A 27,426-nucleotide genomic window follows, 5' to 3' on the forward strand; every position below is an offset into this window, starting at 1 on the left:
TTTTCTATGTATAGAAAGTGACATATATAATAGTTACTGATAGAATTTTTTCATATGTCCATCAATCACCAATTATTTATATGTTAAAAGTAATGTTATTTCTCTTTTTGATGAGTTATAAGGGCTTATCATATGCTCTGCCTGGGTAGAAAAATTCTCATGGAAGCCAGGAAGTTAAAAAAAGAAAAAAATTCTGGGTAAGTAGAAAAGAATAGAACCAAGGAAAAGATATTCAAATTCTATGAAGCTGAAAGGGAAAATACCATAGAGACCATTAAACATTGGAAAGGGGGTAAATCAAAAGAAGTGATAATGTTGTGGATTATATTGCGGGCTTTTGGACATGCATATGAAATGGATGATGTCATTAATATAACTTACAAAACCGATGCAGGCCAAACCTTTAGCAATGATGAGGTAAGGATATTTGAACCAAGTAGAAATATGTTAAATATCTCATTCTTTGAAAAAAAATACAACTAGATCTGATAAATTTTTGTTTCCACTTGCAGACAATTTCATCTCTCAGAAGATCAAAGGAGCAATGAATGGAATTGTTTCACTAGACTTGAGTGACCAGCAGAGAAGAACTGGTTGATGAAGTAGAAATGATGGAAACCTTGAGAGAAAGTGTCCCTGTCATTGAGTGTTAATCATTTCCAAAATAGAATCATGTGGGACCTAGTCAAGCATATACCTGAGACTTTAGGAAAGTTGTTTTCAAAAAGGTTACAGAAAAGATGGATGGATTGTGACATTTTGTCTTTCCAAAATAATATGTTGCCTGAAGAGAGCTAAGTGTTTCTGAAATAGTGTATTCTGATATGCTAGTTCTGCCAATAATCTGAGTAAGGAAAAAAAAATGAAGACAGCTGAAGAGGCCATTGGGAGCTAGCCAATGGTCTCAGATTTTTAGTGTCCATATAGGCAGGATATGTAACCATGAACAAATAAATGTAGCACAGACCTATGTGAATAATAGTGTCTAGTCTGTAAAAGTCAGAAGAATGTGAGTCTTGAGGAGAAAATGTTGTTGTTCTTGTTATTTGTCCTTCATCCTTGAAGAGGATCATGACATCACCTTGAAGTCATGATTTGCAGTGAGTTGACTTAAGTGAGGGAAGGCTGAGGGAAAAAAAAAATGTCAATGGGGAAAAAAGTGTTGTCATCAATGTTGTTGTTGTTGTTTGTAAAATTATGTTTTATTCAAGAAGATGAACAAGGAAGGGAGAGACAGTTAGTTGGGGGTAGCTACCACCATGTTAACAAATAGCAGAAAGAATGCAGTTGCTATTTTGCTTGCATATTATGCTGAAGAAACTCTAGGCTGGAAAGACCAGTAAAACATAGTTTAGGGAATTGAAGCCCTGCAGGAGATAGTAAGAGATTATCTAGGTTTTCTAAATTAGTTCAGCTTTCATGTCACAGATAAATACACCCTTAGGTACAGAAATAACTTACAGGTGTGATTTCAAAATTGTGTCAGGTAGTCCGAGAAATTGTGAAGAATGAAAGGGATGTTTTGTTTTCAAATAGGGCTATAAGGTGTAAGTTCCAAATAGTAGTTTGTGAGTTAGATGTTGATTCCAAGAGAGAAAAAAATTCTAGGATGATTTGAACAAAAAATATTTAGAATGATGAATTGAATACATTTTATGATAATTTAGAAAATGAATCAATAATCACTAGGAGACAATGGAATTGGCAGTGTAGGATGATTAAGGATAAAATGAAAATATTGGTATAGCGCTAATTTCTTTTTCTGTTACTTTTTGCTATTATTTCAAGGTTTATTTTGGGATGTGAGAGGAATGTAGAAAATGTAGTATATTTGAATTTTTCAAGGAATTTGACAGAATTCATCATGATATCCTAGTAGCCTAGAAAAAGGAATTGGATTCTTGATTCACAAAGCAATTTCAACCTATAAACAAATGTGGAGCAATAGAAAATTTGATTTTATTCTCAACCCTGTTCTTTTATACGTTTTTGTCCAGTGATTTAAGATAAAGATATAATTGTGAATGACCTTTCTTGTGACATGAAATTGATAGAAAAAGTAACTGTGGTGAGTAACAGACAAAATGGCAGAAAAATTAGATAGGCTAGGATGTTGATCTGAATTACAAAATGTGAGTTAATAGACATAAATGCAAACAAGTTAAAAAATTTAACTATATGGGTGTTGGTTGGTGGAGAGATTAAGGAAGAAAATAGCTTATATGAAAAAAGAATCGAGAGTATTAGTTGACTGAAAATTCAATATGGGTAAATTGTGATTTGGTTGACAAAAAAGGTTAAATATACTAGGCTGTATTAATAAAAATATAATGTAGAGAGCTTGGAAAGGACCGTGCTTTAAGGTTTGCAAAGCACTTTACAAATATGACCTCATTTTGTACTCACCACAACCCTGGGGAAGGTAGGTGCTATTATTATCCCCATTTCACCGATGAGGAAACAGGCCGACAAAGGATTTACCCAAGTTCCCAAAGCTGTTTCTGACCAAAAGGATTCCACAGAACCCAAAGTATCAGCATGTCAAGACTAGACTTGACACTGGTAACAGTATGACCAAATACACTGAGAAACTAGAAGAGATTTAAAAAAATACAGATACAAAAAAGATGAGCTGTTCAAAAGACTGAAAGTTACAACTTTTGCCCAGTTGATCATCCAAGTTGCTTCCTTGTCTGATCAAACGCTAGAAGTGACAGCAGAAGAGATTCAAAGGCTAGAAGATCATAATTCTACCTTCGCCATTCCTAATGCTGAAGACAAGACCAATGGGAAAGGCAGTCCCACCGAGAAGCCACCCAGCCCCATCCAGTTCATCAGCAATGCAGGAGCTGGGGAATCAAACCGGTCAACGCTGCAGAGCGTCATCAGCGGCGTCGGAGAACTGGACCTAGGCAAAGAGTCACTGAAGAAAACGGAGCCCAACTCTAAAGATAAACCTTATCCTGATTGTCCCTTCCTGCTACTAGATGTCCGAGATAGAGATTCTTACAGTCAGTGCCATATTGTTGGAGCTTACGGTTAGCCAATCGCCACCTTGTCTAGAACCATGAACCCTTATGAAAATGATATTCTTGAGTACAAAAATGCCCACGGCAAGATTATCATCCTCTATGATGATGATGAGAGGCTGGCCAGCCAGGCGGCCACCACCATGTGCGAACGGGGCTTTGAGAACCTCTTCATGCTCTCTGGAGGTCTGAAAGTCCTAGCCCAGAAATTCTCTGAGGGACTGATTACTGGGTCATTGCCACTGAACTGCCAGCAAGCACCAACTCCCAGGTCTGCCCGGAAGCGATCCAGCCCCAAAACGCAGATTCTGTATGCTGAGAATAAGTGGAGATTTACTCCGGAAGATTTAAAAAAGATAGAATATTATCTAGAAGAAGAGCAAGTTCCTCTGGAAACTCCTGGCCGACTGAGCCATGGCAACTCCTCTTTGAGGGATCTCAAGGTCACAGGTGGCATGTCCTCCGGCAGGGAATGCCAAGGTCACAACTGTCCGAAGCAGTCAGAGCCGCCCTACTTGGGAACACCGTCAGCAACCTGAACCCCCGCTCACTTAGCAGCAGCTACCTTCAGAGCAAACCCTGGAAGTAAAGACCTTGTCAAATAAATTATTTCCCATTTATGGGAACCCTTAAGCACTTCCTAAGTTGGCAATTTTCAGAAACTTCTTCAGAGGACAGTGACACGCATAATGGAGACCTCCTCGGGGCGGGGATGACCCTCACAGAAAAGAGAGAGGCACGCCAGGCTCTAGGCTCTTCCCTGCTGTTTACAGAGTATTGAAGTCACCAACTCAAATAGGAAAAGAACTATCTTTAGTGTCTTTTGTCTCTACTGTGTTCCAGTCTGTTTATCTGTATCCCCATTTTCCCCTTGTATTGTAAATACTTCTTTCATAGCCGCTGGTTGGTGTCTCCCAACTATATTCTCTTGTCATTTACTGTTCTCGGTTTTATGAAGGAATCTTCAACCATGCTTTCAAGGTGACTTCTTTAGGAGTTGTCCCACGAGCTCCCAGTGATTCTTAGATTCCATCCTGCCGGCAGTCTCCACACCAGATGTTAACTCACATCCCGGGGATGCCATGAATCTGGGGGCTTGTGGCTAAGGGTGTTAATCTGCCCAAAGGTTTGAGGACATAGTGAAATAACCTTTTAGAACTTCCTAAGACTTGTCTCTCACTACATTTTATTGGGGTGGGCATCAGTTATGGTGCTCACACATCATAGCACAGAGGGGTTGTTACTGCATGAGAACCCAAATGGTTTATAGGGTTTCAGTGGCAGTCTCCTGCTAGGCTCATCCATGTTAGTGCAGTAGAAAATATGGCTACTTGAAGTCATCACCAATTTTTCCAACCCCGGAGCCTCTTGGCTGAGGAGGGGAGGTTGATATTTCTTTGTCAGAGGCCTCAGCTCCTGTTGGTCCTTGCTTGCATCCTATGTGCACCTGCATCCTGCTTCCTGCCCGAAATATACAGTATTAGTTGAATTGTGTGATCTGTTCAATTCCTTATTTCTCATTCCCATCATTGAGCTCTGAATATGTAGTTATGAGAGTATTGATTCTGGCTTAGGCTGGAATTCTAATTCAATATTAACTGATTGCTAGTAGGCTGACTGATCAGTTCTGTTTAGCCTCTGAAGAAGACTTTGGGTAAAGTTGAGGGATTCCAAAATGCTTATGGCCTGTATTCTATAGTTTTGATTAGAGAAATGATTGTTATGGTGGTGTGATTTTTCAAAATCCAAATGAAAAATTTCCTTTCCTTGCTTTGCCTTGACCCTCTGTTGTGTTTTTTCTCTTCTCAGTCAAGTTCCCCAGGGACACAAGCCTTGAGGGTAAAAGGATCAAATGAAGAGATAGACATATTTTCAGAGAGGCCTAGGAAAAAACAGCTTTTCTGAACTAGGGTCTGCTAAAATGTAGCCCTTTGTTTTTCATTTCTTAAATGTAGCATTTTCCTGGGTTTAGGAATGAGACAAATCCAAGACATTGAAGGGGGCCAAGCCATGCTTGAAAAAATATTCAAGAATTGTCTTAGTAAAATTCAGCCAATATTTTACTATAAACTTGTTACCTAAGACCCTCAGTCAGCCTTGTAGCTGATGCCAAAATGCTACAGTGTTTATTTATTCTTTAAGGCTCAGATAGAAAAGGGCATTTTTTTCCCCAGCCCTACATACTCTTGAGAAAATCAGCTTACCCCAAGCATTTACAAGGTTTTTGGCCATTTGACATTTTTTAGGATAAAAAAAAAAAATCTTTTTTCCCCCTCACTACTCTTCCTTTGAGAATGGCCAGTTAGGAGTTCTTTATCTTCCTGCCCCCATTTTGAAAGTCAATCAATGTACTCCCACAACAGTTTTGCTCTTTGTTCCCATTTGCCCTCATGACCACATGACACTAGATTATTGGAGACTTTATTATCCGTACATATTTTTATAATAGGCTATTGAACTTTTTAGGTTTCCTGCATGTTTTAAATTTCAGAGATTTCTACAGAGTTGAATGTATTTTATAAATATTTTTGCATAGGTGTGATAGTCCTCTGGTCCTATTGGTAGGGCTTTTAAATTAAGTGGGCCTCAAAAGATCTGTGCTCACCTTGCACCTTAAATGTTACTGTCAGACATTCTGGATAAATTTTCATTTCATGTTCCAACTATTTTTAATGTTTTCCCTTTAACAGTTTCCTCATTAGCTTATTGGTGTGTTGTATTATTGTTCAATTGATCAGTGATACTCTGTGTGATTAAGATTGTTTGAAGATTAAAGTACAATGCACCATAATTAAAAATATATATATAATGTAGAGAAGAATGGAGTTGCTATCACTTCTTTGCTGGTAAAACGCATACCTCAATTACTGGCTTTAATTCTCAGGGGCCTTTTAAAGAAGATGGTCATGGGAAATAGGCTACTTTAGGGCATATTAAAGCCTTTTATGATAAACATATCTGTCTCTGGGATGCTACTTGCAATGCCAAGCCTTTAGAGAATGGTTTGAAATGACTAGGAATTAAGTGCATTGGAACTGATACTGTTATTTATTCAATTCAACAAATATTTATTATCTACTATGTGGAAGGCAGTGCACCAGGCACTGGGGACAGAAAGGAAGAAAAAAGGCTTATATTTATCTTATATTTTACTGGAAATAATGGCAGCTAGAAATATGTAAGGGGTGGTGGTATGTCTTCAATTAAAGTGACCTCTGCTAGTTGATACAAATTTTAACTACCAGGTGATACTGCTTGCCACTCACCTGATACTGATTAGCCAAAAATCATCTCATCTTAGAAGTAGAAAGAATAGGTAGGTTAAGTAATAAGTTCTTTATGGCAGAGCCAGTTATCTTCTATGCCTCTCTTTGGGAGGTAGCACTGTCTCAATATGAAGGCATTTTTGAAGTTATGATTGTATCCAATCTTTTCTAAGCCATATTCAAACAAATGATGCCTCTTTATTGAACTTCCTAAATTTCAGTGAGCTCCACTTACCCATCCATGGTGTAATAGGACTTTCTTTCTAAAGAAGATATATTTGTTTAACTGAAAACAATAATTTTATTCCAGGCCTAGAATACCCAAAACAATAGTGCAAACTTTAAAACAAGAAAATAATGTGTAATATGACACCTACAGAGGAACCACATAACTGCTTTTCTCCTAAACTTCAGAAGGCCCCAGTCAGTATAAAGAAATTATCAATTTGTATAGCCCTTTGAGATGGCAAAAAGAATAAAATAGAATAGTTTCCATAAAATGTTCGAATTATTTTTCCAGAAGGGATAGTCCTCATATGAAAACATGGAAACTTTGGAGGAACACTGGAACTTGTGGCATAAGGAATAAATTCATGATTCACATAGTCTTTGGAGAAGGCAGAGTCTCTCACAACCAATATTTTATTAGTCTTGATGGGGAATGAATGGGACCAATTGAAGTAAAGAAACCATTTGAGACTGGGAGGTACAATAACGCTTTGGTACCTTTGTTGTTTGATGCTTATTTTCATCTTTTATTCTTGTAATTAAAGTGCATATTGGATATTCATAATGTCTGCCAGTTATGGCTCATTCTACTCCAAAGTATGCATACAGTTTTACAAGAACTAGGGAAGTCAGTGATAATAGAAGCTATTTTAAGATCCAGGCAACCTATCTGAATTGTACCAGCTAAATTTACTCCTGATTTCTCTTAGAAGAGATGTTCAGTAGTGGATATTCTGTAGTCAAAGGGGATCTTTAGCTTCTTTTTATTTTGACTAAGTAAAAGACCTAGGAAAGGCTAGGTTGAAGTTATCATATATTTGAATGACAATAAAAGAGAAATTCAACAAGGAAAAACTATGTTAAACAACTAAAAACAGAATGGAGATGTTCAAGGAAAATTGGGTTGTCCTCTTGCCAGGTATATTGTAGAAGAGATTCATTCATCTTGGATAAGATGACTTCTTAACTTTCTTTGAATTCTAAGATTCCATTGTTTTCAGTGATGTTTAAAGGTATGTATTTATTAATTGAAGACATATAACTTTAAAAGCATTTATGGCCTCGTTATAATTTAATAAGAGGATATAAAATGTGATTAAAAAAAGTATGGGTTGTTTTACATGTGGGATGATTTGGAGAGTAGGTATTAGTTTATATCAAAGACAAATTAAGCAAATGACAATGAGATTTACATTTTGTTCATAAACCATAATTCACCACTTTTAAATTTAGGAAATAGTTTCTTTGCCCAACTCTATTATAGATAATGATTTCGAAGTTTATCACAGTGTCTGACACATAGTAGGTACTTAATAAATGCTTATTGATTGATATATTGAAAAATATAATTTCTAGCAAAACTCTGAAATGTCCCCAAGAACAAGAAGACCTTATTCAATTCCCATCTCTGACACATATTGGCATTGTTGCCTTGGACAAATCACTTGGATTCCTTAGTGCCCCAGGGAATTCTTCAAGGCTAGAAAATTAAAAAAACTAGCAGATTTGCATTGGTAGGGTAACATCCTCATGGGAAGGTCTTATATTGATTAAATAAATGTTTTCATGGGACAAAACTAATGTATTTCCTCTAGACAAACTAAGGATTTTCCTTACGGTCTTAATATTTTTCTCATCATTTTTATTTTATTTTAAATTTTAGTTTTTCAGTAAACAACAACAAAAAATTACTTTCTATCACCAACTACCCAATTAGAGAAAAATGACAAATGAAAAGAAAACTTTCATAATAAATATCCTAGTCAAGAAAAAGTAAATTCCCACATTAATCATGTCCAATACAAATGTTTAAAGTCCTTTGAATCTACTCCCTCACTGTCATGAAGGTGATAGGTTTCATCAGAGGTCCTCTGTAATCTAAATTGTCTGAAAAAACATTATCTTTAATTCAATATCTTTTCCTTTTGCTATTCTGTTAGCATAGGCAATGCAAAAACCAAAAATCAACCTTAATCTCAGAATCCTGTTGATGAAAGTTCTTGTCAGTGGAAGGAAAAGTTGGCCTTAGGTTTTTTTCTTCCCATTATAGCAAAGACAGTTAATGCACTCAAGGAACAATATATTGCTAAAAGCATCTGTCTCTTTTCTTATAAGGTTTCTTTCATAGTGGACAAAGTACTTTGCACCTGCAGAGACAAAAGTAGAATTTTCCACTCACATCTAAAATGACACAATGCATAACGATGTTAGTGATAATAGTGATGCTTCTATGACTGTAATGTTTCAATTGTGTGTGACTTATTGAGTTCTGGTTCAACAAATTACATCTTTTGTCCAATTTTATGAAATAGTGGATATATTAGGCATGGGGGAAAGGGCTGCTGAGTTACCTATAATGAGAATTAAAACAGAACATGAATAGCCCTGTTTGAGTCTAGGCTTTTATTTTTATTATTTTCTTTCTTCCCAGAGAATTATTTTCTGAAAAGGTTAGTCCTCATGTTAAAAGTTGATATAAGACATTTTACTTGAGTGAAAAAAAAATTTTAAAACCTTTGTAATTCAAATTTTCATTCCTAAACAATCCTTCTATTCCATTCTAATAAGACCTATATGGTTTTCCAAAATAATTTTACACTGAATTTTAAACTTTAAAGTTGGGGTGGAAAGTGGAAACTTAAATTCCTGGATTATACATATATCATACAATTTCAATATCAAAACTCTACATGCCTGCTTTATATGGAGATTTATATGCACAATAGTTTAACAACATTTGGTCTTTGAGACACAATTTCCCCATTATAAAATTCTTTTTAATTATGGTCAGTATGATTAGACACAAATCAAAATATCAAGAATATATTTTTGTATCTTCCTTCTAAAATAAAATTCCCAATCTGCAAAAACAAAATTATTGGTCTTGTGGCATATGAATTCATAGTATACATGCTTTAAAGTCACTATAAACATTGTTATCAGTATGATTTAAAATATAATAACAAGAAAATACTGGGACTAAATGTGTTGTGCAAGTGTTTGAAAAAAAACAAATGGCATTAGTAAAGCCCTCCCAGTATTACTCTGACTGTAATGGAGTTGACTGCTTATTGTTATTCCCATAACTGCACACAAATGCAATTATCTGCACAAAGCTTTGGGGATTTGAAGGTGCAAAGAGAATCACTAACATTTATAGGAAGACAACTTGGAAAATGTTTTGAAAAGTTTAAGTTCTTGATTTTTTGGAAGCCAACTTTCAAAAATATCAGGTCCATATTTATCACGAACTTTATTTAGATAACTATAGGAAATTTGATGCTGTATTACTCTAGGAAAATATAGGACCTTATTGTGCAATTGTTCTTTTTATTTCTTTTCTTTTTTATTAAGCATTTGCTACTACTGAAAAAGTTTTTCCCAAGAATATTTAGCTACCCTTTGATAATTCAACAATTTATTAAATCAAGGGATATTGAATGTAAGGTCTGGCTTTGTATGTCTATTGTCAATTAAATTTTTCCATGTAGTAGTTGTGCATAAAATCACTGTTAAGACACTTTGGTGGGCAGTTACATGGCACAGTGGATAAAGCACTAGTCCTGGATTCAGCTGGACCTGAGTTCAAATCTGGCCTCAGACATGTGACGCTTAGCTGTGTGACCCTGGGCAAGTCACTTAATCCTCATTGCCCCACAAAAAAAAGACACATTGATCATTGTTCTTCACAATAACCCTGCAAAGTAAGTGCAATTATTGTCACAATTTTCCATTTGTAGAAACTGAGGTAAAGAAACAGGAGTTAAGACAGCTATTAAGTGTCTGAGACAGCTTTTGAACTCAGGTCTTCCTGATTCCAGACTGAATGTTCTTTCCATTGTATCTCCATAGACTTGACAAGATAGCCAAAGTGCCTGGATTAAGTACCTGTGTGGCAGAGGTAAAATTTATTTCCCAATGATTTTGAGGACAATTTAAAAAATGTTTTCTTTCTTTCTTTCCTTCCTTCCTTCCTTCCTTCCTTCCTTCCTTCCTTCCTTCCTTCCTTCCTTCCTTCCTTCCTTCCTTCCTTCCTTCCTTCCTTCCTTCCTTCTTTCCTTCTTTCCTTCTTTCCTTTTGCTTTATTTTTTCTGTGTATTTACCAGGAAATTTACAAGGGGTATATTGGCCAAGGAAATAATGAAATAGATACATACTGGATATAAATAGGCAACTATTTATTACCAATGACTTTTATGCAGAGACAATAGCAAAACACGTGACAAATAGCATGTGTGATGTGGAAAGGAATTGTTGTACTTATGTTAGGCAATATTAAAATTATCAGACAGATGCCTTATGAAGAATGTACGCAAGGACATTAATAAAAAACACAATGAGAAGGAATGAATGGGTTGTTGTGGGAACTGCTGGAGGTACTTTAACTCAATAATGATATGCTCATGAGTCCATTGAAAAATTGAACTAAGTCTAAAAGAACAGAAAGAACTTGGGGAAGACTTTTAACAATCCTGAACACCATCCTTCCCAGAGCTACCAAGTTGGTGAAAAATTTGAGAGGATATCACAATATTAACCCCCTTTTCAGAACTCAGAATATTTGGGATTACTCCAGCAATACTATGTTGAAATTTCCAAAATCTAGACCAAATGAAGGACAGGTGCAATTGTCCACATAACTTGGGATTTTAAAAGAAACAAAAAAAGGACCATATCTATATTACTAAAAGTAATATAAAATTGAAAAAGAACATACAATTATCAGAGTAAATTATGGTTCATATGAGTTATAAAATTCAGAAAAACAAATATATCCTTATAGACCTTGGAAGAAAGTGTAAACCACACATACACACACATGTATAGATACATACATACACAATCAAACTCTTACAACAGGTATCATATACACTAGAAGTTAAATAAAAGATGACAACAAAAGCAACAAGAAATGTGGGCTAGTAATGTAGCACAAGGGATAAATGACACATTGACAGCCAAACTGATGTAATGGTACCTACATAATATAGATAAGAACCAGAGGAATAACTTTAGTGCTTTATGTGAACACTTGTAGGTTCATTATGAATGAAGGTACTGGCTAGGCAATCTAAAGGCAGAAATCCCTGGAAAATTTCAAGATAATTTAAGTAGTTACTATCCTATATGTCTATGTAGCTTAATTTCTTATTGCTTTCTTTTGTTTCTATGCCTCAAACCAGCTGAGAAGGCATCGTACTTTTTGTTAATCTAAAATTTCATAGCTGAGAATTTACCTGACCTTCAAAATCTCCAAAGACCTTCATATTATAGAGAACATATTGTTGATGAATATTGTGTTAATTGATATATTTCTATCTGGCACTTTTATGCCCCTAAACAAATTATTTCACCCAACAATCCCAAAAAAAGGTATGGAGGCAAAGTGGATGCAAAGCAGGTAAAAACATCTTGGTCTCCATCACTTATCAAGTTGGAACTCTACTTGCCCTGAAAAAAAAGAAGTCAAAAAGGGAAATGTAGGATGTTCACTTTGGAGCTGCCACACTATCATTAAAATCTGATGGAAATTTCAGAGAAATACAACATTCTAGTTATGTCTTCAACCTTCCTGAAGCCTCAGGTATTTTTACAGAATATCTTAATCTAAATTTATTTTGGATATCTAAAACTTAGTCTTGGTCTTTCTCCTTTTACTGCTTCTCAGTGCAGTCCTTGAATTACCAAAAAAAGACTCACTTTGCTGCCAAATACAGGAAACTGTCTATAGAGCTCTTAGTTTCAATGGGTGGTCCCAATTTATCCCTATAGAGAGAATTAATAGAAAGTCATTAGTGAGAACCTGAAAGAAGCAAAATGGATGGCTTGTAGTTTATTTCACTTGAGAGCATACTCACTTGGATGACATCAAAGAATTATCAGAATATATAATTATAATAAATATTGCAAATCATACTATTATACTCTAATCTAGACATTCTTAGGACATATCAGAATTGTTAAATAATAATTGGAAAACTCTAACTCAACTTTAGGAAAATTGAATCAACTGTTAGCCCTCTGTGACATGCTTTTGGCAGGGGGAACATTTATTCTTTTTGGTAGTTGATTACTTTTCTTCATTTTTGAAATTGCATAATTTGGAAAACAAGATATACATTATAATTGGGAACCTAATAGGGTTTAAAATTGAATATACAAAGAATATAATGAATCTTTTGAATCTCAGTTATGTTGGAGTTAGAGAACAGATGAATACCGTTCTCTAAATAATAGACATTACTGAATCATCTTCATTGTCTGTTTTTATTTACATGAAAAAATATTAAGTTTTTCCCATTGGCCCAGTCTTTTGACGTTGTATATGAATTTTAACTATCACCAATGTCAAAGGATAGCTACTCAAACTATCATTTAATGCTGGCTGACATGAGGGAAAACATAATTGAATTCCAAGTCAGTAATGTCACAACATAGAAAACAATGATCTATTCATCAGGCTGGCAATAGTAAATCTCCAAAGCGGTACCATACACCAAATACCCTAAAAGAATTTGAAGAAGAGCTCAGCCATGATTCTGCTTATAAAAATCTTCTGTGCCTCTTATGAAGATTAAACCACTGACTGAGGAAAAAGAAGGAAAAAATAAACTGCCAGCAATCATTCAGAAAGAAGAAAAAGCAAACTATTTTTTACCAGGAGATCTGAAGAAAGTTATTTTATACTGTTGGCTTCTTTAGCCTGACTAATATTAAGTTTCCTTATTTTAAACTTTAAGTGTTTGATGTTACATAAATTGACTAAAGATATCTGAATGCATGTGGAAAGTAATATCCTATGGGTGTCAGATGACAAGCCGAACATTTTGCCTATTTGCTCCATTTCAGTTAACAAAGTTAATTTTCTCCAAATTCCTATTGCGTATGCTATGACTGTGAACATTTGCGATGTCCTTCTCAGTGATATTTTTCTTTTTTAAAATTTGTAGGCAATTTCATGTTCTCTGCATTCTATGTGAGTAGATTCATTAAAACTGTCTTTTTAATTTTATTTCCTTCTGTATTTTAAAACATATTCCTCCAAATATATTGTGTTTTATAACATTATAAAATGCTAAAGAATAGTTTGAAAAACTTTCCATCTCACAACACACATAAACACATATTTAGGTGTTTGTGTTTATGTGTCAATATACATGTATGGGTGTATGTTCTTGTACATATATATATATATATATATATATATATTCATATTATATGTACACACAAACACACACACACACACATATATATAATTTTAAAATTCTCCTTTATCTTTTCAAAATGATCCAGAAATTCAATGTAATTCCTTTTGATTTTCATGGTATCTTAAAAAGTACAAAATAATAAGTGCCAAAAGCTATCACACTAAGCACTTTAACAGATTGAATATGTTTTTATATTAGGTTTCATTCAAAGATATCAAAGTGCTAGATAAAAAATATTATTAACAGTATTCTAATGCTCTAGAAAAGACTTATTTTTGGCACCAAGATGGCATAGTGAGGAAGGAACCCTCTAAAGCCCTCATAAATTTCCCCTCCAAATAACTAGATATTCATTTCAAAATTGTTCCAGGAGCAGGGAAGCAGCTTATCAGCATAGCAGGAAAGGTCAGTCTTACCTGGGTAGGAGAGGAATGAGGTCCATTGGCTGCAGCACCAGCATCAGTGGCTGAGGTGGCAGTAATAGTGGTGGCAGCAGCAGCAGTAGCTATGGCAGTAGTAGAGCAGCAGTTGCATCAGCTGAAGCAGGCCTCACAACAGGGCACCTGCATCAGAGCTCCAAGCCTGAGACAATCCACTAGTGACGTCAAGCCCTCCTGCAAACCAGGGACTCCCTAGGTAAGTGACCAGTCCTGGCCAGCATAGCAAAGCCCCACCAGTAACACTTCCCAGCCCAAGCCACCTGTGAGGCCTTGACCCCACACCTGACCAGAAGTGAAGCCACACCCTGAGTGCCTACAATGAGATCCCACCACTGGGGCCTACCAGCAAAAATACTCTGTTTCCATAACAGCCCAGGAGCAGGGGCATCAACCCTCTGCAGATTCATAATACCATTACTTCACCAAGGCCCACTAGTAAAGAAATCCTATTACCATAACAACCCAGCAGCAGGGCACCATATCAGGAAAGACCAGCAACATGATTCTTCCTCCAGGGGCAGCTACTAGAAAAACTCTGTAACAGTAGCAACCCAGAAGCAAAGCCCCAGTCATGAATCAGGTTAGCAGTTAAACCGCACACTCAGGGGAGATTAATAGGGAGGATCCACCATCTACTACCAGGCAAAAGAAAAGCTTACTTTATAAAGAAAGCAAGCAGTAAGCCCTGAAGTCCAGTGAAAACCAATAGTAAGACCCAAAGTCCCAATATAAAAACTTGGAATGGTGAAGGACTAGAGCCCAACTCTCACATAAAAACACCAAGTTTAAAAGAAAGGCATAGAAATGAGCAAGAAAAAAGCTTGACTATAGATAGTTACTTTGGTGATAGGGAGGATCAAGGCATAAACCCAGAGGAGGACAATAGTGCCAAAATGGCTGCAAGTGAAGCTTCAAAGAAAATTGTAATTTGGTCTCAGGCCCACAAAGAATTCCTGGAAGAGTTTAAGAGGATTTTCAAAAGCAAATTAAAGAAGTAGAAGACTTTTAAAAAAATGAGAGCAATGCAAGAGAATTATGAAAAAGGAATCAATAGCTTGGGACAAGAAATAAAGCAATTTACCAAGGAATATAACTTTCTAAAAACTAGAATTAACCAAATGAAAAAGAAAAGACAAAAGGTCACTGAAGAAAATAATTTCTTGAAAATTAGAATAGAATGAATGGAAACTAATGACTATGTAAGACATCAAAATACAATAAAACAAACAAAAAAGGAAAAAAATAATAGAAGAAAATGTAAAATTTCTCATTCAAAAAAAAAATAACTGAACTAGAAAATAGATCCAAGAGAGATCACAGAAGAATTGTTGGACTGTCTGAATGCCATGATCAAAACAATTTTTTAAAGAAACCCTGCACAATATTTGTCAAGAAATTATCAAAGAAAACTGCCCTAGGGAAGCTAGGTGGCACAGTGGATAAAGCACTGGCCCTGGATTCAGGAGGACCTGAGTTCAAATCTGGCCTCAGACACTTGACACTTACTAGCTGTGTAATCCTGGGCAAGTCACTTAACCCTAATTGCCTCAGCCAAAAAAAGAGAGAGAGAGAGAGAGAGAGAGAGAGAGAGAGAGAGAGAGAGAGAGAGAGAGAGAGAGAGAAAAGAAAAGAGAAAAAAAGAAAAAGAAAACTGCCCTGATATATTAGAACCAGAGGGCAAAATAGAAATGGAAATAATCCCCTAATCATTGCCTGAAATAGATCCCAGAATGAAAATGCCCAGGAACATCATAGTCAGATTCCAGAGTTCACAGATGAAGGAGAAACTATTCCAAGGAGCCAAAAAGAAATAATTCAAGTGGCATGGAGCTACAATCAGGATTCCATAGCATTTGACAGCTTCTACATTAAAGAACCAGAAGGCTTAGAATATGATATATCAGAAGGCAAAGGAGTTAGGTTTACAACCAAGAATCACCTACCAAGCAAAACTGAATATAATTTTTTTGGGGGGCGATGAATGGATATTTAATAAAATAGAGAATTTTCAAGCACTTGTTTCTGACTAATAGACTAATAGACCAAAGACTAATAGACCAAAGCTGAATGGAAAATTTGACGTCCAAATACTAGACTAAAGGGAAACATAAGAAAGGTTAAAAAGAAAAAAAATAAGAAAATATTCTCATAAATTCAATAAGATTAAACTGTTTATATTTCTATATGGCAAGATAACATTTATAACTCTTGACAACTTTTTTGCTTATAAGAGCAATTGAAGGACATTTATCTAGACAGAGGATGTGGATACAAGGTGACATACATGGGATGATACCCCAAAGGACAAAATAAAGGGATGAGAAAGAAATTGCACAGCAGGAAGAAGGAGGGGGAGATTGAATGGGGGTAAATTATTCTACATAAATGTTGTGAAAAAAAAGCTATTATAATGGAGGGAAAGGTGGGGGGGGTGGGCAAGCAAAGATTAGCCCTACTCTCATCAAAATTGCCTCAAAGAGGGAATAACATTCTCAATTGGATATAAAAATCAATCTTACCCTATAAAGATGTAAAAAAGGGGGTTAATAAAAAGGGGAGGAGAGACTGATAAAAGGAAGGGAAAATTGGAGAAGGCAGCAATCAGAATTAACACACTTATGAAGGGGAAAAGGGGGCAGTGGTAAGAGAGAGGGGGTAAATAAGAAGTGAAAAATAGCATGGAGGGAAATGCAAAGTTTGTTATGATAACTATAAATGTGAATGGAATGAAGTCACACATTAAACAAAAGTGGATAACAGAATGGATTAAAAAACAAAACTCTTAGAATATGTTGTTTACAAGAACAGAAGCAGAGAGATACACACAGAGTAAAGGTAAGAAACTGGGGCAGAATATATTATGCTACAACTGAAGGACACAAAAAAGCAGGGGTAACAATCGTGCTTTCAGATAAATCAAAAGAAAAATAGATCTAATTAAAAGAGATAAAGAAGGAAACTATATCTTGCTGAAAGGTACCAAAGATAATGAAGTCATATCAATACTTAAAATATATGCAGCAAATGGAATAGAATCTACATTTTTGAAAGAGAAGTTGAGTGAGTTACAGGAGGAAACAGATAACAAAACTGTTTAAGTAGGGGACCTTAAACTTCTCCTCTCAGAACTGGATAAATCTAACCAAAAAAATAAAGAAAGGAAGAAAAAAAAGAAGTTAAGGAAGGGAATAAAATTCTAGAAAGTTAGGTAGATTTCTGGAGAAAACTGAATGGGAATAGAAAGGAATATGCCCTTTTTTTCCTCAGCAGTACATGATACCTACATAAAAATTGACTAGGTATTAGGACGTAATATCTTCAAAACCAAATGAAAAAAGGAGAAATAGTAGAAAAATCCCTTCTAGATCATAATGAAACAAAAATTTCATTCAATAATGGGCACTGGAAACAGTAAAAATTTATTGGAAATTAAATAAACTGATGCTAAAAAAACTGGGTCAAAGAACAAATCATAGAAACAATCCCTAATTTCATTAAAGAAAATGACAATGATGAGACAACATATCAAATTTATGGGAAACTGCCAACAGCAGTACTTGAGGAAATTTTATATCTCTAAATGCTTACATAAATATAATAGAGAATAAAAGAGATCAATGAATTGGGCATGAACTAAACAAAACTAGAAAATGAACAAATTAAAATCTCCAATTAAACATCAAATTAGAAATTCTGAAAATCAAATGAGAGATTAATAAAATTGAAAGTAAGAAAACCATTGAACTATTAAATAAAACTAGAAGCTAGCTTGATGAAAAATCCAAAATAGTAGATAAACCATGGGTTAATTTGATTTCAAAAAGGAAAGAAGAAAAACAAATAACTAGTGTCAAAAATGAAAGGGGTGAACTCAACACTAATGAAGAGGAAATTGACAATTATTAGGAGTTATTTTGCCCAATTATATGCCAATAAATTTGACAATATAAAGGGAATGGATGAATATTTACAGAAATATAAATTACCCATATTATCAGAAGAAGTAAATCACTTAACCCAATCTTAGAAAAAGAAATTAAACAAGCCATCAATGAACTTCCTAAGAAAAAATTCCCAGGACTAGATGGATTCACAAGTGAATTTTACCAATCATTTAAAAACAACTAATCCCAATATACAATAAAATATTTGGGAAATAGGTGGAGTCCTACTAATTCTTTTTATGAGACAATTATGGTGCTGATCCTGAAACCAGAAAGAGCCAAGAGAGAAAAAAAAAATTATAGACCAATTTCCCTAATGAATATTGATGCAAACATTTTAAATAAAATATTAGCAAAAAGATTACAGCACTATATCAGAAGGATCCTACTCTATAACCAGGTAGGACTTATACCAGCCATTTAGACTTGTTCAATATTAGGAAAACTATCGCCATAATTGACCATATCAGTAACAAAACCAATAGAAATCATGATTATCTCAATAGATACAGAAAAAGCCTTTGACAAAATACAACACCCATTCCTATTAAAAACACTAGAGAGCATAGGAATAAATGGAGCTTACCTTAAAATTATAAGGAAACCATCAACAGGCATTATCTGTAATGGGAATAAGCTATAAACTTTCTCAATAAGATCTGGGTTGAAACAGTGATGCCCATTATCACTTCTATTATTTAATATCATACTAGAAATGTTAGGCATAGCAATGAGTAGAAAAAGAAATTGAAGGAATCAGAATAGAGTATGAGGAAACAAAACTATCACTCTTCTCAGATAATACGAAGTTATACTAAAAAAAATCCTAGAGAATCAACTAAAAAACTAACTAAAATTATTAACAACTTTATCAAAGTTGCAGGATACAAAATAAACCCACATAAATAATCAGCATTTTTATGTATTACCAATGAATTCCAGCAGCAACAGATGGAAAGAGAAACTCCACTTAAAAAACTAACTAAAATAATTAACAACTTTATCAAAGTTGCAGGATACAAAATAAACCCACATAAATAATCAGCATTTTTATGTATTACCAATGAATTCCAGCAGCAACAGATGGAAAGAGAAACTCCACTTAAAATAACCGTAGACAATATAAAACACTTGGGAGTCCACCTGCCAAGAAAAAACCCAGGAACTATATGACCAGAACTACAAAGCATTTTTCACACAAATAAAGTCAGATCTAAACAAATGGAAAGAAATAGCAATTGCTAATGGGTAGGCCAAGCTAATATAATGAAAATGACAATCCTACCCAAGTTAATCTATTTAGTGCCATAACAATCAAACTATCAAAAATCATTTTACAGATCCAGATAAATAATAACAAAATTCATCTGGAAGAATAAAAGCTCAAGAATATCAAAGGAATTAATGAAAGAGCTTCATCTAGCCATACCAGATCTCAACTTGTATTATAAAGTAGTAATTATCAAAACAATCTTGTACTGGCTAAGAAATATAGTGGTGGATCAGTTGAAGAGAGTATGTACTATTGTAAATATCTATAACATCTGTAAGGAATTAATTGTGATTTGTGGTTTCCATCACCCCATCTTTGCTTCATCATGGTCAGACTGAAAAGATACAACCTTTAAAAGCCTAAGAGAAGATGGGTGTGTCCTTAAAGAGATTATAGAACAAACAACACAAAAGACAATTTATTGAGCCAAAGTATCCAACTAAAGTACCTAAGCACTACTTAGGAGTTCCCCTATGCCCACATGTGCTTGGCCAAATTATAATGGGGACAGCCCAGGGGGTATGTTGAACCAATTGGAGACTCAGCATGACTAAGAACCGCCTTGCCTGTGAGAGAGGCAGGAGGAGAGAGTACTTGGAGAGGGGTGGTAAAGGAAGGTAGAGAGAGAGAGAGAGAGAGAGAGGAGCTGGTGGTGTTTGACATTTGGAATGAACCAGGAGAGAGACTGCATAGCTGATTCTCCTTAGAACTACTGATTCCAACTGGTGGTGAGTTTGTGTTGTTGAAGCAAGGCTAGCTCTTTGGGCTAGCTGAGCTGGAAGCAAGTTTGGGGTTTGAGTCAGGTTTGTTTTGTTTTGTTTTGTTTTGTTTTTGTTTTTGTTTTTTGAGATAAGCTGTTCTAAGTAGCTGAGAAAACAGAGCTTACTCGAGGTAACTGGGGCCTTTATACCCTAGAGATTTAGATTCTAATCATCTGGGAAGTGGGTCATATTTTTCCCTTTCTCTATGCCCTTTCTCATTGTCCTTGGCTTTATTAACTTCACTTGTGTTGTAAATTTTGTTCCCATTAATAAAAACTGATTTGTTTATGGAAAAGAGGCTGTTAATCTCCTTTCTTATCAGTCTGAGAGAAATAACTAAAAAGGAGGCAGTTTGGAAGGGAGAAAACTCTGGACCTAGAGGTCCCTCATTTTTTTCTGAACCCTAATATTATGGCAAGCCACCCAATTAACTCTCCTCATACTAAATTTGGCCCATAACATCCAAAGATCCAAGCTATTGGAAATACACAAACACAAACACACACACACATACACCCCTCATTATTTGACCATGACTGCTGAGAAAACTAAAAGACAGTTTGGCAGAAACTAGGTATAGACCAACATCTCACACCACATATTAAAATAAGGTTAAAAATGGGTACATAGTTTATACATAAAGGTTGTCAAATTTATGGACAGAGGAAAAATTTAGGACTAAAGAAGGTGTAGAGAGCAATATGAAATGTATACCAGATAATTATGATTATATAAAATTTGAAAAGCTTTTGCACAAACAAAACTAATGTAACCATGATTACAACAGAAGCAGAAAACTAGGAAAAGATTTTTGAAACAAGTATCTGATAATGGCCTCATTTCTCAAATATATAACAAACTGAGTCAAATCTATAAAAATCAAGTCATTCTCCAACTGATAAGTGGTCAAAGTGTATGAACAGGCAGCTTTCAGACAAAGAAATCAAAGTTATCTGTAGTCATATGAACAAATGCTCTAAATCACTATTGATCAGAGAATTGCAAATTAAAACAACTCTGAAGTATTACCTCACATCCATCAGAGAGGCTAATATGGAAAAAAAGGGGAAATGTTGGATGTTGGAGGGGATGTGGGAAAACTAGAATGCTAATACACTATTGTTAGAGTTGTGAACATATCCGACCATTCTGTAACACAATTTGGGACTATGCCCAAAGGGCTATAGACTTCTGAATACTCTTTGATCTAGCAATACCACTACTAGGTTTATATCCCAAAGACATCCAAAAAAAAGAGACAAGGACCTATTTGTACAAAAAATATTCATAGCAGCTCTTTTTGTGGTGGCTAAGAATTGGAAATCCAAGGGATGCCCATCAATTGGAGTATGGTTAGACAAGCTGTGGTATATGATTGTAATGGAATATTATTGTGTTATAAGAAATGATAAGCAGGATGATTTCAGAAAGACTTACATGAACTGATGTATATTGAAGGGAACATAACTGTGAGAACATTGTGCAGTGACAGCAATATTTTTTTGATGAAGAACTATGAATGGCTTAGCTACTCTCAGCAATACAAAGATCCAAGACAATCCCAAAAGTCTAATGAGGAGGCAAGCTATCTGCCTCCAGAGAAAGAACTGATATTGATTGAACACAGGTGTTAGCATGCGGTTTTTTACTTTCTTTCATTTTTTTCCCTATTTGAGTCTTCGTATATAAAATGACTAAGATGGAAATATGTTATATAATTATACATGTATACCCTATATCTCATTGTTTACCCCCTCAGGCCAGGGGTACAGGAGGGAGGAAAATAGGGAGGGGTAGAATTTGAAACTCAGAACTTTAAATACAAATGTCAATTAAAAAAATGAAATGCAATAAACAAACAAAATGCTTTCTTTAGATTAAAAATAGTAATTATTTCCTCTCACATCTGACATGACACATATGTATCAATTTTTAAATACTTTGTTATGATTCTTTCAACTCATCAAAGACTTTGGAACAAAATTTTAATGTAGAACCCAGGATCCTCTCCTCATTTGGGTCCCCTAAAATTTACCCCAGTTTTGCATGTTATATCCAAGAATCTACTGAAAACCAGAGCTTAAGAATTCCCTCCATTGTGTTTCTTAAACCAGTAAATCTGAGTGCATGTTAATCCTCAGCAAAATCCATTTAATCAAGCAACATAGCAAAAAAAAAAATTGACAGGGATTATTCTACCCATATACTCACAGGCATAGTTTCTCACAAGTTTGACTACTATCAATGGGAAGGGTAAGAGGAAGAGGCCAGGAAACAGGAATTCAGAACAAGTACACAGGGGAGACAAATGTCACTAAACAATACATGTAACCAGGAGTACTCATACTTATAAAGTGATATACTCACTGGAACCCTTCTTTGACCCTGATTTTTAGTGTTCACCCCACCAGAGATGCTTATATCATTTAGGAATTATCTTTAAGCTATTAATTCCTTTTTTTTCTTTGTTAGTAAGTCAATCAGTCAACAAGTATTTATTAAGTGTTTACTATGTACCAGGAACTATAGTTCCAAAGCAGTTGGATCTTTAAAAAAAAAACCAAAAGACCAAAAAAACAGGAAAAACAGTTCCTCAAGCAGGTCACACCTTGAATTGGAAGAAAGCATAAAAAATTTTGTACATGTAAACAGAATAGTCTTAGTTAGAAAGAAATAGAATTAGGGAAGTGGTGGAGGATGAAATTCTCCTGCAGAAATAGGGAGTTTTTGGATGAATCTTACAGAAATTTAGAGAAGCCAAGATACATAAATTAAGAGGTACAATGTTCTAGGCATGGGGAAAAGCCAGAAAAATGGTCCCAGTCAACTCATTGTATGTTCCAAGGACTATAGGAAGGGCAGTTTCACTGAATAATAAAGTTTTATGAGGGCAATAAAGGGTATTATCATCTCTATATGTAGCCTAGGTGAGATGGAGGAATTGGTCATAGGAACTGAGTAGATTGAGGAACCAAGAAACTACTACTCTGTTTGAGGAAATAAAAACACATATGTTAATACCTTTTAGCATGAGGATAGGAGGTGCAGTGAAATGCAAAAGAAGAACAAAAAACAAAACAAAACAGTGAACCAGATGCTGAAATCAGTGAGGAAGAAAGAAGAATATCTAGAGTATCAGTAGATAATAGCAACCAGAATCTTGACTGAGTAATAAATTTGAATCGAACAAACCTCAAAGAAGCATAGGTTGCTTAGTGGTAGTGTTGGAGACTCTGTAAATAGTAACAGGGAGCAGAGAATAGTCTGACTCCCCTACCACAACTAGTAAGTTAGGGGTATGAATAAAAGAACAGCTAGTGCTAGAAAAGGGTGGCCACTTTTCAGTGTCATCAGGAATTAGCCAAGTCTCAACAAGAGCCAAAAGATAGAGGAAGTGGGAAAGGATAGCATTTAAGAAGAAAACAAGTGGAGGCAGAGTCAAGATGTTAGAGTGAGATTTTTGTTTAGCTCACCCAACATACCACCTCCTCCTCCTCCACAACAGCATCATCATCATCATCATCTTCAATAACATACTCATACCAATTATATTGGCTAAGAAGAACAATAAAGAAGTTGAGAAATGTTGGAAGAGATGAAGGAAAACAGGCACACTAATGCATTGAGAGTGGAATTGTGAACTAGTCCAAGCATTTTGGAAAACAATTTGGAACTATTCCCAAAAGGCTATTAAACTTTACTTTTCCCAGTAGTATTGCTACTCTGGCTATACTACCAAAAGGATCAAAGCAAAAAGAAAAGGACTCATATGTACAAAAATATTCATAAGGCATTTATATGCTAGTGAAGAATTGGAAACCAAGAGAATGCCCATCAATTGGGGACTGGTTGAATCACTTGTGGTATATTAATACAATAGAATACTGTTTTGCTATAAGAAATGGTGAAAGGGATAGTTTCAGAAAAAAAGATGAAGACCTCTTTGAACTGATGCAAAGTGACATCAACAAGATTATGAAAACAATCTATCCAGTAATAACTATATTGTTAAGATAATCAATTCGAAAGATATAGTAACTCTAATCCCCACAATGATCCACTAAAATTCCAAAGGACTTAAATGAATCTTGTCATCCACCTCCAGAGAGAGAACTGATGGCCTCAAAGAGAAGATTGAAATATTATTTTCTATTCCTTGCTTTTTTTCAAGGGGAAAGGAACATGGCTAATGAAATTTATTTTGTCTAATTATACATATATGTAGTATTTTTCATTTTGCTTCGCTTCTCATTGGGTGAAGAATTTGTAGGAGCAAGAAGCTAAAAAATATTAAAAACTTCTTGAGCCTTAAAACAAATAGATATAGATATATTTTCTCTATCTAACTTATATCCATATCCATACCTATAACTGTATCCATATCTACATATCTATATATTTTAAAGTAGCTAGTAAGTTTGATGTCTTTATAGTAATATCCTAGAAGGCACAATGCATAACTTTATAGGAGCATTAACCATTGTAGGGTTGACGATTGATGTGGATGTGAATAAAAAAGTGAGATTATGGAATGTGGAATGGAATTTAGAGAATAGCATTTGGAGGTTAAGAATCATTGGGATGGAATGATTTTGAAGAAGCAGTAGTAAACTAAATATTGAAGAATGATTCCAGGGAGAATATCAGTGACTGGGTATGAAGGATGCAGGTGATAAACTATTCATGATCCTGCCTAAAAGTTTAAACTCATGGTAAATGATAATGCGTCCAGTGAGGCCAAGATATCACACCTCATAGAATGCAAGAATAGGTGAAGGGTTAGGGTTAGGGTTAGAAGTTCTGCTCCCCACCTCAGGTATGGGTGTTGCTGAGCACAACCCTGGTACACCAGTAAGCAATATCAAGGTCTGCAAGTTGATATGCTGAATATTGATGGATGCCACATATCCTACTGATACCCCATTACTCAAAGATCCCCTTCAAGTTATCTTGTCTTTCCCAGGTTTTTGCATTTCCTCTTGCTTTGTAATTTCCATCCCTTTGTTTTGTAAACATACAAAAGACCAGGTCTTCTCTCATTCAAGTGCTACAGTCTCCATGATTCTGTCCCCTGGCCATAAATGACTCTCTCTTAATAAATTTATTTTTATTTTAAAAGCTTTGTGATGAGCCTCCATTTCTTTGGGTAACCTAGCCTCCCAATCTAGGCCACAAGTCTCTCCAACAGATGAGAAGAATATAACTTCCCTAGAATGCTGACAAAAGAACCTTTTGGGAGTAGGTAAAAAAGTTGGGTCTCTCAAAGAGAATTTAAAAATATCCTAAAGGCAGATTTAACCTTTGTTATTATTGTTGAATCCTTTCAGTCATGTCTAACTCTGTGACATCATTAGAGGTTTTCTTGGCAGAGATGCAGTAGTGGTTTGCCATTTCCTTCTCCAACTAATTTTACAGATGGAGAACTTAGGGTTTAGTGACTTGCCTATGTGGGGACCAATTTTAAATTGGGGAGTGTTAGCTAAGCATCTTGCTGCAATATTGGGGCAAGGAAGGAGACAGACAGCCTCCCACAAAACAGAGCAGGGTTTATTTAACAAGAATGAACTTAAGAAAAAAAAAACAGGATCAGTAAGATCAAGAGAAAGGAAATAAAATGGGGAAAGGGAAATTATGGAACCTGAACAACACTACCACCCAGGAATCAGCTGAGAACACACAGCAGCATCCTGCCGCCTTCCAGCTTCAAGCTAACATGGCGAAAAAGCCTCTCTTCTTCCCAGCAGACCCCAGGCTGACAACACACAGACTGCAGCCAATTGATTGGCTGCTCTGACAGTCACATGACTGCCCTCACTGGGCTTCCAATAATAATTTTGCCAGGCCCATGTAGGCATCAGTGACTGGTGATGATGTGAGGTGCCAGCACCAGTGGGTGGAGCACTGTGTGGTTTGCGGAACCCCAGAGGCCAATGCGCGCACTGAGGTGTTTTAAAAAAAAATTCTAGCCAAAAGATGGGGTCATAAAACCCTCAAATAACAATTAATTCTTTATACCTAGGTTCACACACCTAGTAAGTATCTGAGGTCAGATTTGAATTTAGGAAGAGCAGTCTTCTTGACTGCACAGTAGTCTGTTCACTGCAACACCTAGCTGCCCACAGATTTAACTTACTTTATCTAATTTTATCTAAGGATACTTTAACTCTTGTGTTAGAATTATGATAAATTTTCTTTTTAGTAACACCTTAATCATGCCATTTAGATGAATTATTATCATATGTGATATATATCAATTGTCATCATTGATTGGTTTCTATCCTTTCTCATCTGATTACCACAATAAGAAAATAGCTCAGTATTAATCACTTTGAGAAAATTTATTATAGAATGTTAAAATGTGAATTCTTTTATATGCATACAAATGTCATCATGTTTAAGAAGTTCATTTTTCCCATTTTTACTAGTTTATATTTAACCACTTACATGAAATAATTGCTTTCTTTAAATATAATGGTACAATTATAAGCATTTTACATAGAATATAACATTTGATCTTCTAAGCAACCCTTTAAGATTGGTTGAATAAGTATTTTTTTCCTATTTAAAAGGCATATATATATGTATGTGTGTATATATGTATATATACACACATATATATGTACACACATATACACACATATATACACATATATATGTACACACACATATACACATTTATATGTACACACACACACATATATATACATATTTATATGTACACACACACACACACATATATACATACATATTACAAAAGAGAAAATGGATCTAGAATTAGATGGGACCTCAGAAGTTACTGAGTCCTGTCTATTTCTTTTACAGTTAAGAAAACCAAAGAACAGCATCAAGAAAGAAATTCTGAGACAAAGGTCTGAGCACAATTAACCTATTATCAGGGCTGGAAACTGCTAATAAATGGGGTCCAAAGTCTTCTCAGTGACCATGAGACCTAGAGCGAGCTCTTTTATAGTATTTGACAAGATGACAGAGCAAAACCTTGGTGCAACATGAGTGTGTCTTCTGATTGGCTATAAATTTTAATTATAAGGGATGATGAGGGTCATCTCCCTTCCTCCCAATACATCACTGGGAGATGAAGATCAGTTCTCAAGTTATGGTTGCTATAAATGGTCATGTTGATGAAATTAGACTTTAGGCAAGTTTCCCCAAATGTGGGCTGTTGGGTGGAGTTATAGGGGTGGAAGTAAAAGTATTACAAGGATCCAAGTGACTTGAGCTTAGCTGATGCACAAGAAAAGAATTGTGACCCAAGCAAC

General features: G+C 35.2%; 1 pseudogene; it reads left to right on the forward strand.

The window, feature by feature from the left end:
* Positions 1 to 312: 312 nt before the first annotated feature.
* LOC122747224 lies at positions 313 to 3,618 on the forward strand (annotated as a pseudogene).
* The last annotated feature ends 23,808 nt before the right edge of the window (positions 3,619 to 27,426 follow it).

Source organism: Dromiciops gliroides, chromosome 1, assembly GCF_019393635.1.
Source record: "Dromiciops gliroides isolate mDroGli1 chromosome 1, mDroGli1.pri, whole genome shotgun sequence".
Taxonomy (NCBI): Eukaryota; Metazoa; Chordata; class Mammalia; order Microbiotheria; family Microbiotheriidae; genus Dromiciops; species Dromiciops gliroides.